A 19,057-nucleotide genomic window follows, 5' to 3' on the forward strand; every position below is an offset into this window, starting at 1 on the left:
CTCTGAGTGAAAGTGGAAAACCTGGATAAAATCTAGCAAATGTTTGTTTTAAAAGCATCACAGAGATTCAGGGCAGAGAGAGGATTTGAGAAGCAGAGAACCCAGAGAGCAGGGAATCCAAAAGAGGTAGTTCTAACAGGTAGAAGCTAAGGTCAAACCCCACTTGACAAAGATGTGATCACCCAGAGGCTCAAATTATCTCTGCAATTTTTCATACACAGGGTCTGGCAATAAAATTACTAGCCATACCTATAGATTAGATAATAGACTTTAAAATATCTGTGATTAATAAATTAACAAAATTAGATGAGAAGATAGGGAATTTGGGCATATTATTGGTAACTATGATAAAAATCAAATGGAAATTCTGGAACTGAGAAATAAACTGACCTAAATTAAAAACTCAATGGATGGGTTTAAGAGCAAACTAGAAACAGCTGAAGAACAGATTGATGAACTGGAAGGCAAAGCAATAGAAAATTTAATGTTAATACTCAAAATCAGCAAAGTACACTAGCAAGTAGTTTCTTCTTACATAACTGGTGGCATATAAATCTGTATTATACTTTTTGGAAACACTTTGGCAATGTAAATCAGATATTAGGACAAAAAAGATTCATATCTTTTGATCCAGTAATCTTATGTCTGGGAATATCTATTAAGGAAATAAGTTTTGGTGTGAATTTTTTTACGTATAAAGATGTTTACTACAGACTTACTCATGATACTAATAACTGTGCAGACAATGTTTTAAGTGCTTTACTTCAATTAATGCAGTTAATCCTCCCAAAAACCCAGTAGGTGGAAGTAGTTACTACTAATATCCTCATTTTGCAGATGAGAAAACTAAAACATTGAGAGGTCAAGTAGCTTGCTCAAGATTATGTAGCTAGTGAGTAGAGAAACATTTGAACCAGTCTTTCTGGCTCCACAGCCTGCACTTGAACCTGCCCTGGGCTGTTGGAAACAACCTAAATTGCTAGCAACTGGAGACTTGTCAAGTAACTAATATACCCAGTCTATGTAATATTATTACATAGGTATTAAAAATGAGCATCATGAACACTTTTAGCAACATAGGAAATACTTCTGATATAATATGAAGAGAAAAAAATCAAAATCCTAGAACTACAACAAATAAAAAAAATGCATATAAATATGATTGAAATCAAATATCCCCAAAGGCTAATGACAATTATATGAAGTTAGTAGCACTTCTTCCTTTTTCTCTTCTTTCATTTTTCACTTTCTCAAAATTTTAGTAATGTGTGTTTCATACACATGCACACATCTATATGTATATATGTATATATATATGTATTTCAATCATTGTGCTTCATATATAAAATACCACTAACTATACATAAAAAAGCAGGAGAGTATATTGGGTAAGAACCCAGGCTCTGGAGCCAGACTGCCTGTGTCACCACTTCCTAGGTGTGTGACCTTGGGCAGGTTGTTGAACTTTTGTTTCTAAGTTTCTAAGCTTATGATGTAAAATGAGGGTAATTATAGTACTTATAGGGTGACTGTGAGGATTAAATATGCTTAAAATGTATTTAGAACAGTGTCTGAAAGTTAAATATGTAAGCATGATCTAGAATTGTTATTTTACAAAGAAACCTCATCATTTTAGACCCTGAGTGACCAGACAAAATGACAATTCCCGCCTGCCAGTCCTCTGATAGGCACACACATTAGCAACAAGTTTTGTTTCTATATATAGATCCTTGTCCTTATTCTGAATTGCCCAATGCAGAGCTGTCTAGGAACCAAGAACCATTGGCTGAGGGGCCACTTCTGAACTCTTTCCGAGAAGCAGTGATAATCAAATATCTGATAGGTTTTTTATTTTATCTTGAGGACAAGAGTGATTGAAACTGCCCATTGAAGCCAATATTATACTAACATTATCATTGGTAAACTAGAGAAAATATTTTCTATTTCCCCAATTTTTACTCTTTTCTGGATGAATGACTTTTTACCAGCTCCCTGATCTGACAGTTTGAGTAACAATAGAAAGCTGTTTATGAAATAGGACATTTGTTGTAACTTAATTTTTCTGAATTGAACACCCCAGGGGGCCTGAAAATGTGTTTTGAAACTTTTTTACACCTGGCAGATCCAAAAAGTTCAAAAGATTTTTATAGAATTTCCTCTTCCCTTAAAATAGTTTCAATGAAATTGTAAACAAACAAACAAAAAATCTGTTGGATGCCAAGCTACTGTTAGCTCTCTTAATGGCTAATGAAATGATAAGACCTTGCAATAACACTTGCCAATTAAAAATTAACAGGTGCTTGTCAGGTAGAATATTGCAGTACCTATTAGAGGAAAGGATGCAGATAGGTATTTCATACATTTGTGAGAACAGTCACCTTTGATGTGTCTGTCTGGTTTTCAGGATGTTGCAGGTCTCTGCTCTTGTAAGACTTGGGCTGCAGAACCCAGGGCTGAACCCCTCTAGGTGAGTTAGCTGTTTCCTGAATGCTGTCTGTCTTTTACCTGTCTCTGTCAAGGCCCTGCAGTGTTCATTGGCAATGTCCTTTGGTTAAACTCTCTAAGAATTCTCAGCTCTATGATATGGTAAATGTCTAACAAATTGCTTTAATGTCTGAGCTTTACATTGTTGCTAAAGTTATCATTTCTTTTGGGGTTATTCATGGAACTGGATCTATCTCTGGATTTGTCTTCCCCACCCCCACTTTGTTCCAGGATTTACCACAAACCTTTCCCACTCTCTCTCCTAATAGGCATGTTCTGTTAGAACACAATACCACTTAAGACAGATTCACTAAGTCACAGGCCAGTATTTCACAATTAGTGATGACTGGTCACATGGTAATAGTGAAATTCCTTTCCCCTTTTGCAGAAATGGATCAAAAGACTCAGCCAGCAAATGGTGAATCAATGACAAGTCGATAATAAGGTGAGAGATTATGTTACTAAAGGATGACCTCAAGATTATTACTATACAATGAATTAATTTCTTATGTAGATAAATGCTGGACAATTTATTATTGTCATAGTATAACTGGAGGTGATTTCATGTGCTCATATTGCCACATGAGGTTGAATGGAATTGGGTATGGTCCCCTCTCTAACATGTAATCAGTGTCTGAATTTGGTGAAATTTCTAAACAATTCCGGGCTTCAGGATCTCCCCTTGAAAATAGGAGCAATAGTGTTTATCTGTTAGGCTATGAAGGCAAAATTTTAGAACAGGAAAACACCTGACACCCAGCAATCACTTCATGAGTGCTAGTCCTCCCTACCCCTATTTATGGAGATAGAAAATAAAGAGATAACAGAGAACTCTGCTTTCATCTTCAAATATATTATTCTTCATTGATTATCTAATGAATAGAACTGTTGACTCAGAAAATAGGTGGAATTTTCATCTCTCCAACCTTCATTCTTTTCTCATTTCTTACAGCTATACGCTGAGAGCTGAGTGCTGTGGGAGACAAAAAGGAGAGTGATCCTATTCGCATGGAGATTGGGATCTAAAAAGAGAGGTTTTATATATACATATATATAAAACCTATATATATATATAATATATATATTTAATGCCAGTAGAAAGACAAAGTATTGTCTTCGTTTATTAGAAGGAGAAATTATTTTAACTAGGGTTATCATGGAAGGCTTCATGGAGGAGGTGGTGACTGATTAGGCTTTAAAGAAGAGGTACAATTTGGGCAGCAGTGAGAGAGGGGATACAGTGAACCAAAACTGAAGTAGCGTGATTGGGTGGAAAAAACAGTAATCTGGGACTGAGAAGACCTGGATTGGCAATACCTTGGTTGAACTACTCCCTGACCTTCAATTTCTTTATCTGTGAAATGTTAAAATAACCTCTGCCCCATTGGTCTTTCAGGGGTCTGGAGAAGATCAAAGGGGAGCTTGCATATGAGATCTCTTTGGAAACCCTGAAGCACTCTGTGAATGAAAAGGGTAAATTTTTTTCTCTCTTTCCTTGTACCATAAACTCCATGAGAGCATTTGACAGGGTCAGTTGTGTTGGTCTTTAAAAAAAATGTTTCATGAAGTAAGTATATAAAAAAAAAAATAACACTATAAACCTTAAGTCTTTACAATTTTTATTTGCCAATTATGTGTCAATGAAGAGGGGAAGTTTTGATAAAACAATGAAGCATTGATTGAGTGAATGAATCCATGAATGTTATGGATGTTATGTCATGTCTGTGTCCCCCGAAAATTCATATGCTGAAATCCCACCTCCTAGGAGGTGGGGCCTTTGGGAGGTTGGACCTTTGGGAGGTAATTAGGTTTATATGAGGTCTTGAGGGCGGAGCTCCATCATGGAATTAGTGCCCTTAGAAGAAGAGGAGGAGACACCAGCGCTTTCTCTCTCCACCATGTGATGATACAGTGAGAAGGCAGCCATCTGCAAGCCAAGAAGAGGGCCCTCACCAAGAACTGAATCTACTGGTACCTTGATCTTGGACTTCCCAGCCTCCAGAACTGTGAAAAATACATGTCTGTTGTTTAAGCCGCCCAGGTGTGGTGTTTTGTTATAGTAGCCTGAGTGGACTAAGACAGTGAATAAATAAATGAGTGAAACAAAACAAAGGCACAGAGTAGGAATACATACACTATGAACAAGGAATAAAGGGTTATCTTTGAATGTATGTGGTGTTGCTGGGTGTTAGGAGTGTAACCCCTAGCTAGGTGGATGGATGGAATACAGTGGTCCTCAGAGTATGTTCTGTGGACCAGCAGCATCAGTATCATCTGGGAACTGGTTAGAAATGCAAGTTCCTGGGCCCCCATCCAGGCCTACTGAATTTGAAACTCAGGGGTGGGGCAAGCAATCTGTTTTAGCAATCCCTCTAGGTCATTCTGGTGCAAAGTAAAGTTTTGAGAACCATTACTTTGTACTAACATGGGGAGTCTGGAAATTATTCTGCTGTAAATTCAGTGTTAATGAAGGTTTTTAGCTGTGGATGGATATAATCAGAGCTGTATTTCTAGGACGATGAGGCATGAAGCTTTGCCTCAAAGAATTTATGGCTTCGATGTAAAAAGCACCACTGGAAATACTGGAAAACACATTGTATTTGTCAAGCCCCAGAGTGAAAGATTTTGATTTTTCCTGATTCCAGATAATATCCACATCATCAGCTAAGAGGCAAAACAGAGCAGGCATTGCTCCCAGGCACTGGAGAAACCAGCTTGGTCTACAGAGACCAGGCAGGGTGAGAAAGTTTCTGTGAAAATACGTGAGTTAACTGTCAGATATGGTCCTAACTGATCTTAGAGTGGCCTCTTAGTCCTGGCCAGCTGTGGGGAAACATGAAATGGAACCTCCCATACCAAGACAAATGGGCAGCTCTTCCTGCAACTGGCCTAACTAGTTACACTGGCTGAAAATGCAGCTCTTTAGTTAGGGCTGGTGGAGACAGGTCTGCCAAAGGCGAAGGCATTGTGTGGAAGAGAAATGAAGAGCCTCAAGGGAAAGCGGTTATCTTAAGAGGGAGTCTAGAAGCCCAAGATACAAGTGTCAGGTGGGGAGGGAGTGGGGAGGAGAAGGGTGAGGGCTGTTCAGAGTAGTTTAGGACTGCTGGGATGACCAGTTATTTGGGTTTGCCCAGGACTCAGCATGTTCAGGACCCTGTCAAAGCAGGGCAGTTGGTCACCCTACAACTATGCACCCTCGGCTGTGTTGAAGACCTGGGGAAGAAACCTCGTGAAAGCAGAATATTCTCAAGATATTGTTTACAGACTGGCAACGTCAGTATCACCTGGGAGCTTGTTAGAAATGCAGCTCCTCAGGCCCACCCTAAACCGACAGGATCAGACCTGCATGACAGCAAGAGCCCCAGGTGATTTGCATGCACATGGGTTGAGAAAGACTGATTTAGAAGATTCTGTGAGCCCTGGGTGGCTTCCCCCTGGTAAAAAAAAAAAAAAAAAAAAAAAAAAAGAGCACTGATGGGGAACAAAGAGAATTTCTTGGCTGTGATATAGCTAATGTCCAGGTTGGCCTGATTCTAAGCTGAAACTGCATCAACACTGCCCAGGAAGGAGCAGAAGCATCAAGAAGGTTATATACTAGGGGTACCAGGAATTAAGAGCAGAGGGAGAAAAGGACAGATGACACAAAATAGCCAAGAGGGGCCTCCTGAGCTATTAATAGTAGTTGTAGGAATGTAGGAAAGCCAGAAATCCAGCAATTACGTGGTGAGGGTAAAGCTAGAGACATACTCTTCTGTTTTTATACCGTGACCCTGTTTTGGTAAAAAACAAAAACAAAAACAAAAACAAAAAACAAGCTGATGTGGGTCTGGGAAATGAATTATGCTTGAAAATGTGGAGTCACAGCACTATGGGTAAGCTTTCAGAGAAAGATAAAAAAGGATCACCCACTAAAAGTATTCAACTTTAGCATCTTGGCCTTACTCACTTGCATATCACTCAGAAATGCAAAGCAAGTTTAGTTTTTTTCTTTTTCTCTACCTGGTCTGATCATTATGGGTTCCAGCTCTGCATTCTAGCAAAAATAATTTGCACTTAATGAATAGTGTTTCATTTTTCTCCAGCTTGAACATAATTCCTTGACTTTAAACATTCTGACTAGTGGTTCTTAAACTCAAACATGCAGCAGAATCACCTAGAGGGCATGTTAAAACACAGATTGCTGGGCCCACCCCCAGGGTTTCTGATTCAGTACATCTGTTAGCAACTTAGAATTTGTATTTCTAAGGAGTTCCCCGTTGATACTGATATTATTGGTCCAAGGAACACACTTTAGAACCTCTGATTCAAGCTATTCAGCATGTTATTCCCATCCAAAGGTGATGGTTTCAAGTCTTAGATTAATACTTGTCAAGTTGGTTGATCTTTCTGTTCTATCTTGGATCAAATACATGGTCTTCCTGTGTATGACAAGTATGTAGCTCGTGGCACAAGCCACTTGCAGTGCCAGCTCAACACATCTGCACTGGTCTGTATCTTGTTCAAGACAAGTCCTCTGGTCACATGATAGGATGTCCTGGCAATGTCAATTTGTGATAAAAATTTCTAAATACCAATTCTCGCTTGTATCTATCTCACTTCAGACCAGTAATAATTTGTGGACTGGCACTGGCCCATGGACTGCATTTTGAGTAATGCTGTTTAGATGACTCAGTCTTTCTCAGATTCTTTACACCCCTCTTCCTTCTCTTTCCCAAGATTGCATTCAGGTATTCAAGGTGGCAGGGGTCTTATTTTATCCTTGTGGCACCCTTGTAGCACGTACCATCCTCTAGATACTCAGTGATCCTTGGATTCATTTTTTCTCTGGAATGGGGACAACTGAAATGCAACTAGGTCCCATCTGATCTTTAGGAATGATGTGTGCTGCCACAGCCCTGAACACTCCCCGTAGTACTCAAGTTCCATCCCTGTGGCCTCTTTCTCTGCTCCTAGATGGCTGCTAGTCTACATATGAGTAGTCTCACTGGGGAAGTAAGAAGTTCCAGAGACTCCTGTTTCCCATTAGGAGGCAGGAATGCCTTCTTTTTGTTTTTTTTTTTTTTTTAAGATTTCTTTCTTTATTTGTGAGAGAGAGAGCGCGAGCCCGGGGTGGGGGTGGGGGGCAGAGGGAGAGGGAGAGAAGAGAGAATCTCAAGCAGAATTCCCACTGAGCATGGAGCCCCACTTGCAGGGCTCAGTCTCATGACCCCAAGAACATGACCTGAGCTGAAATCAAGAGTCAGACGCTCAACAAACTGAGCTACCCAGGCGCCCTGGCAGGGATGCCTTCTAAGTCCTATGCATCTACCCACCTGCTGCCTCCTCTGTTCAATTGCTTCTGAGCCCCGTGTGATGTGATGCTGAGCCAAATAGTCAGAATCCCCTAGAAGCAGTGGAGTGCTGGAAGGAGCTCATAACCTAGCCAATTGTTAGTTTTTCAGGAATTTTGCACTCCAATTGTTCAACATGGCCATTATTAAAAATTAAATGATAAGAACATACATTTAAACAAGTTATATTAAAAGCAAAGGTAATTAATGCTTAAAATCATCACCTCCTATTTATTTTACTACATTGGACTATTAACCTATGTTTAACATATGTGTTTGATAGAAATACTATATAATAATGTACTACCACATGGCTTTTCTAGGTCTGTTCAGAGATACCATGTTGATAGCTTCAAATCAGCCAACATAGGAGTATTTGCACCATGGAAATGAGCAAACATTATAAATCAGGGCTCCATTCTCCCTCATCTCCACCTCCCCAAGGCCAGTTGTTAAACATTTACCAACACACCATTGCTTAGAGCCTAAATCTGGGAGTGAGCCACTAACCCAATGGCTTCCGGTCACCCTTTACTTACCTAGATGTTAGAAAACTGCTCTTCCCCTGAAGATTAGTCCCTAAAAGGTGTATGTGGAAGATATATTGATGACTAGAACCCTGATACCATCTTATCTACTTGCCCTACTTCTGTCTCCCTTCTCTCCCTACCGTCTCTTGGGACCAGAAGAAGCAATCTTCTGGCTTTTTATTTCCTCCACAGTGTATCCTTACATTAAGGATAAACATTCATGGCCTAACATTACTCTCTGACATTCTTTCCCCAAACCTATAAATTTATTCTAGTTATGAGATCAAATTGAGTGACATTCTGTGAAACTTCTATCTACTCATAAACTGTGAGATCATGAAAGACAAGGAAAGACCAAGAAACAATCATAGCTTGGAGAAGAATAATGTACTAGATTCAATGTGGTATCATAGATTGGGTCCTGGAAAAGAAAGAAAATTTGTAGGAAAACTGGGGAGATCCAAATAAAGTCTGAGTATGGTACCAATGTTAATTTCTTAATTTCAATTATTGTATCACATTCTATAAAATATTAACATGATATGAAGCTGGGTGAAGGGTATATGAGAACCCTATACTGTATTTGCGGCTCTTCCTTAAATATACAATTATTTCCAAGTAAAACTAATGAAGGGAAAATTCATGACCTAAGTAAGAGGTGGGATAGATATTTTTTCTATTCTGTGGAAAAAACTTACAATCTGCATCTACCTGCTTTGTGATACGCAAAAGGGAGGAAAGATATGGGTGGTAGAAAATCTTTTTCTCTTACTGAAGCTCGACTTTCAAGTGTTTCATCCTTTGCAGAATAAAAACAAATTTTAGATGTTGTAGGCTGAACAATAACTCTTTCTTTCCTTTTCTTAATAATCTTGCTGTAATGAAACGAATCCCCCTGCACTGAAAGTGATGTCTTCAGACAATGAAAAATACATAGAAGATAGGTTAATATAAATTAAAAATAGTACCTTTATTTTATGTGAATCTGAAAATGGACTACTGTTCACATAGCTATGTTTCTTTCTTTCTTTTTTTTTTCTTTTTTCTTTTTGAATCACATAACTACGTTTCTAAGTGGAAGGCTAGCCAGGAAGAAAAATCCCTGAACAGGGAAGAGTAAATGTGCTCTAAGGCAATGCTTCTCAAACTTTAATTTGTCTTTGCTTCATTTGGGAATCTTGTTAAAATGCAGATTCCTTTTCAGTAGGTTTGGGGTGGGGACCCCAAATTAGTCTGATTTTCTAGTAAGTTCCCAGTTGATGCCATGCTGCTGGTCTCTGAGTAGCAAGAGTCAAGGACCCTTTCTAAGGAATCTCCTCTTCCCTTGGCACAATAGGCATAAGGAAAGTGCTTACTGGCCAGAGGCTTAAAGACATAGGAAATATGCAATACTTCTGTAAGACCAGAAATAAAATAAACCAGTTAAAACAAAGAAGAAACATAATAATCAAAAATAAGACATTATTGCACATACTGAGATGGGGTGAAAGAAGGACTAATCAGGAGGTCACTGGACATGTAGAGCTGTTTTTAAAGTTTAATTGAAAGCTCCAACTAAGAGTCATTTATGTAGTCATTCCCTTTCACTGCATAAGGAAAATTCAACATTTTCTATTAAAGAGGAACTGCAGCTTTTGGAATTCCTGAGTTGTACAGTACCAATTTACATGAATCTCTTCCCTCCTCCAAAAATTTCTAATAATTATAGTACCTGGAAAATAATATGTCATTTTTTCAATGCACACTCTAAACCTACAAAAAAGTTCTTCCAAAATTTTAAGCTAGAAAAACAGATAATTTGCCTGTATCAAAGAAACAACTCATGCCAGTCAAAAAAAACATTACTAGGAGGAGAAAGTGTTATTCTCGCGCATGTGTATGTTCCCCCCCCCACCCCATCATTAGGAGCTTCCGAGGTGTAACACGCACTTACAGAGTCTCTCTCAGCATTGAAACTGAGGTGTTTTTCTGGAAGACCTGCTCAGTGGTCCTGTAGATCCTCTGGCGATCTTATCCGTGACTTACAAATGTTGTCATGAATATGACCAAAGCAGATCTGGCTTTGCTAATCACTTATTCGTTTTTTTAGCCACAATTTCTTTATTTAAGAAGCAGTGTTGCTTGTCTTATGGATACATATTATCCAATTTGCAGAAAATATAAATAATATTGCACATAGCAAAATGAGATCCATGTACGGATTCCTGCATCCTGGTGGGCACCACAGTCCTATTTAGTAATAGCTTTCCCTTGCATTGTTGCCACTGCCAAACAGACTGCTTATGCGATCTTTGGCTTTCGTAATATCTCTTCGGGGATCAATAGAGTGTTTCTTTTTTCCTAGATGCCAACTTCATCTTCTTTATACTTTAAGAATACAGTATTAGTTTAAGAATACTTCAGGAATACAGTATTAGTTTAAAGTACTGTTCAATTTAAAGCAACCTTGTAGAGATGTCGTCACCCATGATTGATGTTAGGTAAATAGAAGAAAAATGTAGGTTGGTTTTATCCTCTGCCTTACAGAGCTTTGAAAAAGAAAGTGGACTCGTTTTGAAAACTGTTCAATCGTTTGAAAGTAATCATAGCCTACATGATTTTAATTTTTATCTGTGGATATGGGGACATATATGTGCCAACTACTTCTTTCAGTACTTGTGTTCATTTTTCTCTTGAAATAAATATTAATAATTGGAAATTAGAGAATTGCTGTTTTAATGTTTCAAATGAAATAAATCTGATATGTGAATTAGCAACAATGACTTATGTCTTAAACGGAAGAACAATTCATGAAACCAAATTTAAAGTTCAAGCCCAGCTTTCATGTTGATGGATTTGTATTTTCCTCTTTTCTTGGCCCTATTGGCCTGTTTTTAATTTTAATGTTGTTATTTTATTTGTTATTTTTGTCATTTCGAAACATATGTTTGTCTCAAATTCTTTGTGCAGTGGTGAGTGTATAAATAAGTACAAATAAATAACTAATGATCCATTTCTACTGTGCAATTTTTTTATTTTAAATGTGACAACTATCCCCTCAATTGTTTGTGCACACACAAGTGTTGTCTGAGCCAGATTCTTATATATAAGAAAAATTGATGATTCTGAAATAAAAATGCAAAATATTATGTCTCATGCAAATAATACTAATAATACCCAGGAAAGCAAGAAAGCTTACCTAAAAAAAATAATTGTTCTGGGGCACCTGTGTGGCTCAGTCAGTTAAACATCTGCCTTCAGCTCAGGTCATGATCTCAGGGGCCTGGGATGGAGCCCCATATCAGGCTCTTTGCTCAGTGAGGAACCTGCTTCTCACTTTCCCTCTCACTCTGCCTGCCCCTCCCCCTGCTTGTGCTCTCTCTCTGTCAAATGGATGAATAAAATCTTAAGAAAAAATTGTTTTTGACAAGAGATTTATAAATAGGAGCCTAATTAATAAATTTCACTATTCTTCTTCTTAGTTGCAGCCCTGCCCCCTTGGACTTCTTTATTTCAGATGACCTTGTACTTCTCTGCAACTCACACTAGATAATGTGTTTTGCATTTTTTATATGAGAAAGCAAAATATTAAAAAATTAATCAAAGTTGCAGGGAAAAGGGCTCTCCCATAAGAGAAAAAAGAAATATAACTTTATTTCATCATCTTCTTAGAGATTCTCTAAATGTGAACATGGTTCCTTTAAAAAACTCAAAATGATACATTGTTTGAAAGTTGCTTTAACTATCACTGATTGAGACAGTCAATTGGCACAAGTTTGGACCGCGGCCATTTAAAAAACAAAAACAAAAACTTTAAACTGTGTATAATCATTCATACAGAGCCATTCACTTTTAGAAACTTTTGCTAAGGAAATATGGGTATGCTCACCATTAAGCATAGTACTATTCATCATAGAATGGAATATATTGGGGGGTAATCGGAAACACCCTAGTGTCCAAACTAAGAGTTGTTTAATGAATTATAATACGTCCAACCTATAAAATTCATTCACCATCACAAAGAAACAATGTAGAAAATGTTTGATGATGAGAGAAACATGAAACATTAGATGAAAAAAGTAAGTTAGAAGACAATTTGTCTAAAGTGATCATATACACACAATCCCCATATATATACAGATGGTATGTTACACAATAAATTGGAAATCTCAATAAAGCTGGAAAAAAATATTAATGATATCTGTTTCTGGGTGTTGGGGTTATCAACTTATTTTCTTTTTGTTTTTATTTTCTTGATTTTTTCAATGTATATGTATTGTTTTTAATAAAAAAACAATGATATTTAACCTTTTTAAAAATCAGTGAATTCCATTAATACTCTCCCACTTGGCCTTTTAAAGTCTGATAGCTTTATATGTTAAGTTCTGTAACAGGTAGTTGATTTAAAAAAAAAAAAGGAAACAGATCAGACAGTTTTTTTAAAACAAATCAAGAATGTGTCCTGTAAAATAGTCTAGTGACTTACTTTATTAATAGATAAGCCATAAATATCCTAATGAATTATTTCCAGTTGAGACATAGGAATTGCCCTGGCTCAGGGTTTACATTCTCTGGAATACCATCAAAGTCACAAGCAATTTGCATAACTATTCTAACTTTGTATCTTAAGGAGTAGTTTTTAACATTCCTGCATAGATAAGATAGTTCCTGGACTCATCCCAGTGCCCAACTATTTCTTTGAAGACTCAGTATAGTGGTTGATTTGTTGATATGAATGTTAAACTGAAATATATTTGTTAAATGTCTATTAAGTATTTAAATGTTACTAACTACTGAGCATACCAGAGAGTATAAGATATGGCCTCTGAACTTAAGGAGCTACATTATTGTTGGGAAATAAATAATATGAAACAAATAGACACATTTTAAAGAAGACTATTATCCAAACAATAAGTTAACTAAAGAGATAAAAACCAGACTATTTATAAAAAAACAAATGATAAATGTAGGATAAAAGTCTGGGAAAATGTTCCAGGAAAAGGTGTGACTTGCCCTGACTTTGGAAAGCTGAGTGCTAATTTGGGCCTGAGAAAGAAATGGGGAAACATTTCTGTTAGAGGGTGAAGGTCTAGAATCCATTGGACTGAATTTGTTAGTTGTGGCTGTGCATACTGTGGTTTGGTCAGAGTTAGGGATCTGGTTAGCTCAGGGCAATGGAACAATAAGGATATCTGGCTGGAAGAGGTGAGGTGGCAGAGAACAGGTAGGATGCCTTATACAGGACCCTAAAGTTCAGCTGTGAGCTGTGTTTTCTTGCTTCTCTGACTCCATGCTCTGAATTCCGCCCCCCCCCCCCCCGCTTCTCTGTTCCTTCTTTGTCCCCTTCTTCAGATCCCGGCCCCTCTCTCTTTTCCACCTTCGAATCTTGGGTTTCTCATGGTCCTTCCAGTTTCTTTTCTGACTCTGTGCTTTCCCTGGATGAGAGTTGAGGCTTCAAAACTATCTAGTCCTGTCGTTTAAAACACCTCATAGGTCCTTGGAGAAGTGATTGATTCTAGAGCTGGGGCAGGGATAAGACAAGATGGGCCTGCAGGATCTTACAGTACCAAAAAGCAAGGCAGTACTAAGGATGGGGGCATACTGAAAGGACACAGGAGCCAATCTGAAAGAGCTCTCAATGGCCAAAGCTGAAACTGTTTCAGCCACAAAAGTATCAGTTGATGAAACAGAGTAGGATACTCAGAAGTCCATACCAATATAAATAAATTATGAAATAAATCAGTAAATGGTGGAGAAAGGACAACTGCTCCTCACAGAATTAATAAACGTAAAAGGAAAGAAGGAAATAGCAAGTCATCATCAGGACATTAGTAAACACTGTTGTAGCCAGGGTGCACCTATAAAAGCTAAAATTAGTGGGCAAAAGTTGAAAGGGAAAATAGAAATTTGCATAGCCTCAATGAATGTGATCTCATTCCCATGCATAACTTCAATCTGATCTTGAGCAACCATGTGCAAATTTGAGGGACACTTTACAAAATACCTGACCAGTATTCATTGAGAATGTCAAGGTCATGGAAGACAGTGGTAAACTGAAGAACTGTCACAGATTGGGGGAGACTAAGAGACACAACCACTAAATACAATGTGGAGCCCTAGATTGGACCTTGGAACAGAAAAAGGACATTGGTGAAAAACCGGTGAAATCTGAATAAAGTGTGTAATCTAGTCATAGTATGGTGCCAATGTTAATTTCTTACTTTTGATCATTGGTTGTATAAGATGCTAACTTTAGGGGAAGCTGGGTGAAGGGTATATGGCAATTCTAATATCTTTGTAAATCTTCCATCACTATAAAATTATGTCTGAATAAAAAAGCTTAAAAACAAAATATCTATTATACAGAGAACTCCCAATCCTCTGTGTCTCTGGAGGGATCTTTCTTTTTTAGAATCTTTACACTCTTCCTATCCACATTTAAATTCTTTATCCTCTTAGGGGTGCCTGGGTGACTTAGTTAAGTGTCCAACTCTTGGTTTCAGTTCAGGTCATGATCTCAGGGTTGTGAGATCAAGCCCCAAGATGGGCTCTGCACTCAGTGGGGAGTCTGCTTGGGATTCTCTCTCCCTCTTCCTCTGCCCCTCCCATTTGTGCACTCTCTCTTTCTCTCTCTCTAAAATAAATAAGTCTTGGGGCGCCTGGGTGGCTCAGTTGCTTAAGCGGCTGCCTTCGGCTCAGGTCATGATCCCAGGGTCCTGGGATCAAGCCCCGCATCGGGCTCCCTGCTCGGCGGGAAGCCTGCTTCTCCTTCTCCCTCTGCCTGCCTCTCTGCCGACTTGTGCTCTCTCTCTCTGTCAAATAAATAAAATCTTTAAAAAATAATAAAATAAATAAGTCTTTTTTAAGAAAAGTCTTCATCCTTTTAGTCCTCACATGTTTTGATTTCCTCCTTAAAAATAAAAACCACTGGGTCTTCTGAAGAATTTGTCAGATGGAAGTGCATGGTAAGGCTCTCTTGTTCCTCCAAGTACAGAAATGCTGGATGAAATAGAATTTTTAAAATGAAATATGTAGGTAAAGTCAAATGGAAAGGAAACCCCTAGTGACAGAGCAGAGGGCAATGATCCATAGACATGAGGCCCAGGGACCTAAGGCAGGGGGCTGAAGTTGTAATGCCATTGCTGGGACAGGAAGTGAAAGGTCAGATCTGTGTCAGCTAAGAAGCTAGAGAGACTGGAAAACTTTAACCACTGGCCTAGAGAGGTGTCAGGGAAGTGTGCCCTCTGCCAGGGGCCATAAATAGGAAAAGAATCACTCATAAGATATCAAACTCAAGCCTATACTCTCTGTGGTTGTGGGATTCAAATTTATACTACCTACATGGTATAGAAGTCAAGAAATTAATATAGAAGCTTATGGAATGGGTAAAACCCCTGTAGGCTTAGCCGGAGAAAATGAAAAGCCACTTTGTAGGGACACTTTTATAATCTTGAGCACAATGATCTCTCAGGTAAAAACCCCATCAGATATTAGTTTACTATCAAAATTATAAACTGCCTAGAGAAACAAATAATCATGAGAAAGAAAAGAATCAGCACCTTAAGACCTAGAGAGAAATAAAACAATCTATACTATTAAGTATATGCAATTTGTTTAAAGAGAAAAATGACATCTAATACTGTAACCCGAGAAGTCAGTATGAAACTAGGAAAAGAAGATTTCAAAAAGTGAAATTCTAGAAATAACATAACATCCCACCTCAACAGAAGTGTTACACAGTATATTAGACACCACTCTGCACAAGAATTAGATACTAGGAAAGAGACTGGAGGAAATTTCAGAATATAGATCAAAGAAGTACAGAGAAGAAAAATTTGGAAGAGACTTTGAGTTGTGGAGGCTGGATGAAGAAGGTTCCATATTTTTTTAAAGATTTTATTTATTTATTGGAGAGAATGAGCAAGAGAGAGAGAGAGCACGAGTGGGAGAAGGGGCAGAGGGAGAGGGAGAAGCAGACTCCCCACTGAGCAGGGAGCCCATGCGGGGCTCCATCCCAGGACCCTGGGATCCGAGCTGAAGGCAGACGCCCAACTGACTGAGCCACCCAGGCGTGCCAGGTTTCATATTTTTCTAAGAGCACATCTGCAAGGACAGAATAGGGGGAAGAAATAATGTTTACATTTTATTTATTCAACTTTATGGCCAAGTGTATACATCCAACAGATACGAAGCAGTTGGTTGATAATAAGGACCTTCTCTATTCAGTGTAGCCCCATCATTATCATTCCACACTCAACTCATCTCTCTCGGATTATGCTACTGCTGACTGGATAGAGCCTCTTTCTTTCTTTCATCAGCCAAATTATTTTACTACCTTCCAGATTCAGTTTCAACTTTCCTATAAAGGTATCTCAATGACTGTCTCTCTTTCTTAAACTTCTATATCATTTTGGATCTGAACCACCCAACTAAGTACTTAATTGTGTTCTGCAGCACTGGTTGAGAAACAATGACAGCTAAATACATCCTTCCCATTGCCTTTTTATGTGGTCTGCAAGCTAAGAGTGGTGTTAATATATTTTTTTAAGATTTTATTTATTTATTTGAGAGAGAGTGAAAGTGAGAGAGATCACAGAGCTCCAGAGAGAGAGAAGCAGTCTCTCTGTTGAGTAGGGGAAGCCCAAAGTGGGGCTCAAACTCAGGACCCTGGGATCATGACCTGAGCCAAAGGCAGACGCTTAACTGACTGAGCCACCCAGGTACCCAAATATTAATATTTTTAAATGGTTGGGGAAAATCAAAAGATGAATATTTCATGACATGGAAAAATGATATGAAATTTAAATTTTAGTATCCCCTTCAGTGGCCAGTGAAGTTATATTGGAACAGCTATGCCCCTTCTTTCACGTATCATCTGTTGCTGCTTTCACGCTACAAAGACAGAGTTGAGTAGTTTCAGCAAAAAGAACATATAGCCCACAGTGACTAAAATATTAACTTTCTGGCCCTTTAAAACAGATGAAGTTTGCCAATCTCTGTTCTACACTATTTGCTAATTCTGTCATACATACGAATCTTGCCTCTCAAATTTGCTGGAAAACTACTTGAAGTCAGGAACATTGTCATATGTTTCTTTTGTCTCCCCAACACCTGACTCCATCTAGGACAGTTATGGATTTTCCTTAGCAAATTTTGGCATGTCAAATACAAGATTTTAAGAAATGGATCTGACTTCATAACGCAGAATAGATTAGGAAAAAAAAAAGAGGAATGATAATAGCTTATATGCATTAATTTAGGCTTGAAAACAGATGTTATCCTATTTTGGGACTGTGCTATTACATGACCTGGTTAAGTGCAATGTTATGGGATAGGGGAGTAGAGGCAGCAACCCCGGATGAGATCCTGACAGTTAGGTGGCACAGGCCAGGAGGAGAAGATAGGAGTTTCAGTCTGGCAGGAAGAACGTGATTTGCAGAGGGTTTAGCCTCACACAACCCAGAAAGCACTGGGCAATACAGACCAAGGAGCCCTGGAGAATAAAATTGGGGGTGGGGGCAGAGCCACAAGATATCTAGAGGCTTATGGGGCAAGTAGGTAGGGCACAGTTACCAGGAAAATTGGATGACTGGACCACATTCTCCCTAAGATTAGTGAATAGAGACATTAGCCAAGCTGGGCTCAAGGGAAAAAACCAGAGAATCAGATATTCAAACTATGGTGCAAATTTGAATGGGTCTCATGGGTACAACAGTCTCAACATCAAGCTTTTAGCTGAACTAGGGGTAGAGATACTTAAATGCCAAGTCCTAGAGTATTAAGTTGGATCTTAAATTCTTTCTACCTAAAATCAGATTTGGTTCTGGAGGCTAGGATGGGGAATGCCACATAATAAATACCCTGGATCCCAATATACGGCAGCATCCACCTTCATGCCTGAATTACAGCACATAAGCAATAACAGAATTGCTGCAAATGTGGCAAACCATGCTAGGTAAGGCGGGGTCTCTGACACGCTGTGCACCGTCAGTGGCAATGGAAGGAAAGATTTGACTGTGAGAGATATTTGAAACAAAAAATTGATCTGCCACATTCTTCCAAGAGATCAAGAAGAGGTTCGATAAACATGACAATATCTGACAAAATGGAGGTCATATAGTGCAGCAGACACCGTCAGGGCTCTGCCCACATCCCCTTGGCATTCACCTCCACGTGCAGAAGGCTTCTTACTGTGAACACCTGCACCTCTCTGCAAGAAGCTTTGTTCTGGTGGTAAGCAAGCTCAGTTGTGAGCACAGCTGTCAACGGCCCCAGAAACAGCCATTAACCAGTGATGGTCCGTGAGGTGGGTAAACTCCCCAGCTTCTTTGCCCCTAACGTTGAATAACTCTGAAGCATGTTTAACATCTGTGTCCAATGCAGTAGCCCCTAGCTACATGTGGCTATTGAGCATATAGAATGTGGCTAGTGTGACTGAAGAACTGAATCTTACATTTCATCTCATTTTAAGTAATTTAAAGTAAAATGATACTCCTCAGTTATTGGAACACTTTTAAGTATATTTGGAAAAGCTTGGCCGTATGAGTGAACTTTTCCTCCTATAATTTTAAAAAACTCTAAATACACATCAAGATGAAAAATTAATGTCCAAGTCAAGTTATCCTGTAAGTATAAAATTGGCTTCAAAGACTTTTTCAAAAAGTTTTAACATCCCATTAATAATTTTTACATGTTGGGGCACCTGGGTGGCTCTGTCGGTTAAGCATCTGCCTT

The 19,057-nt window shown here is 38.6% G+C and overlaps 1 protein-coding gene across 11 annotated transcripts in view; it reads left to right on the forward strand.

Annotated features, from left to right (window-relative positions):
• The window catches only part of LOC114205552 (uncharacterized), a 126,486-nt gene that overhangs the window by 13,772 nt on the left and 93,657 nt on the right, over nucleotides 1–19,057 (forward strand). For all 11 annotated transcript variants that reach the window (XM_088026362.1, XM_088026348.1, XM_088026365.1 and 8 more), the window contains exons 2-4: nucleotides 2,405–2,467; nucleotides 2,873–2,929; nucleotides 3,881–3,957. The gene's annotated coding sequence lies outside the window, so the exon portion shown is untranslated. The remainder of the gene's footprint in view (nucleotides 1–2,404; nucleotides 2,468–2,872; nucleotides 2,930–3,880; nucleotides 3,958–19,057) is intronic.

This window comes from Eumetopias jubatus, unplaced genomic scaffold, assembly GCF_037043125.1.
Source record: "Eumetopias jubatus isolate StellerSeaLion01/CBP00866 unplaced genomic scaffold, mEumJub1_p1.0 scaffold_1, whole genome shotgun sequence".
NCBI lineage: Eukaryota > Metazoa > Chordata > Mammalia > Carnivora > Otariidae > Eumetopias > Eumetopias jubatus.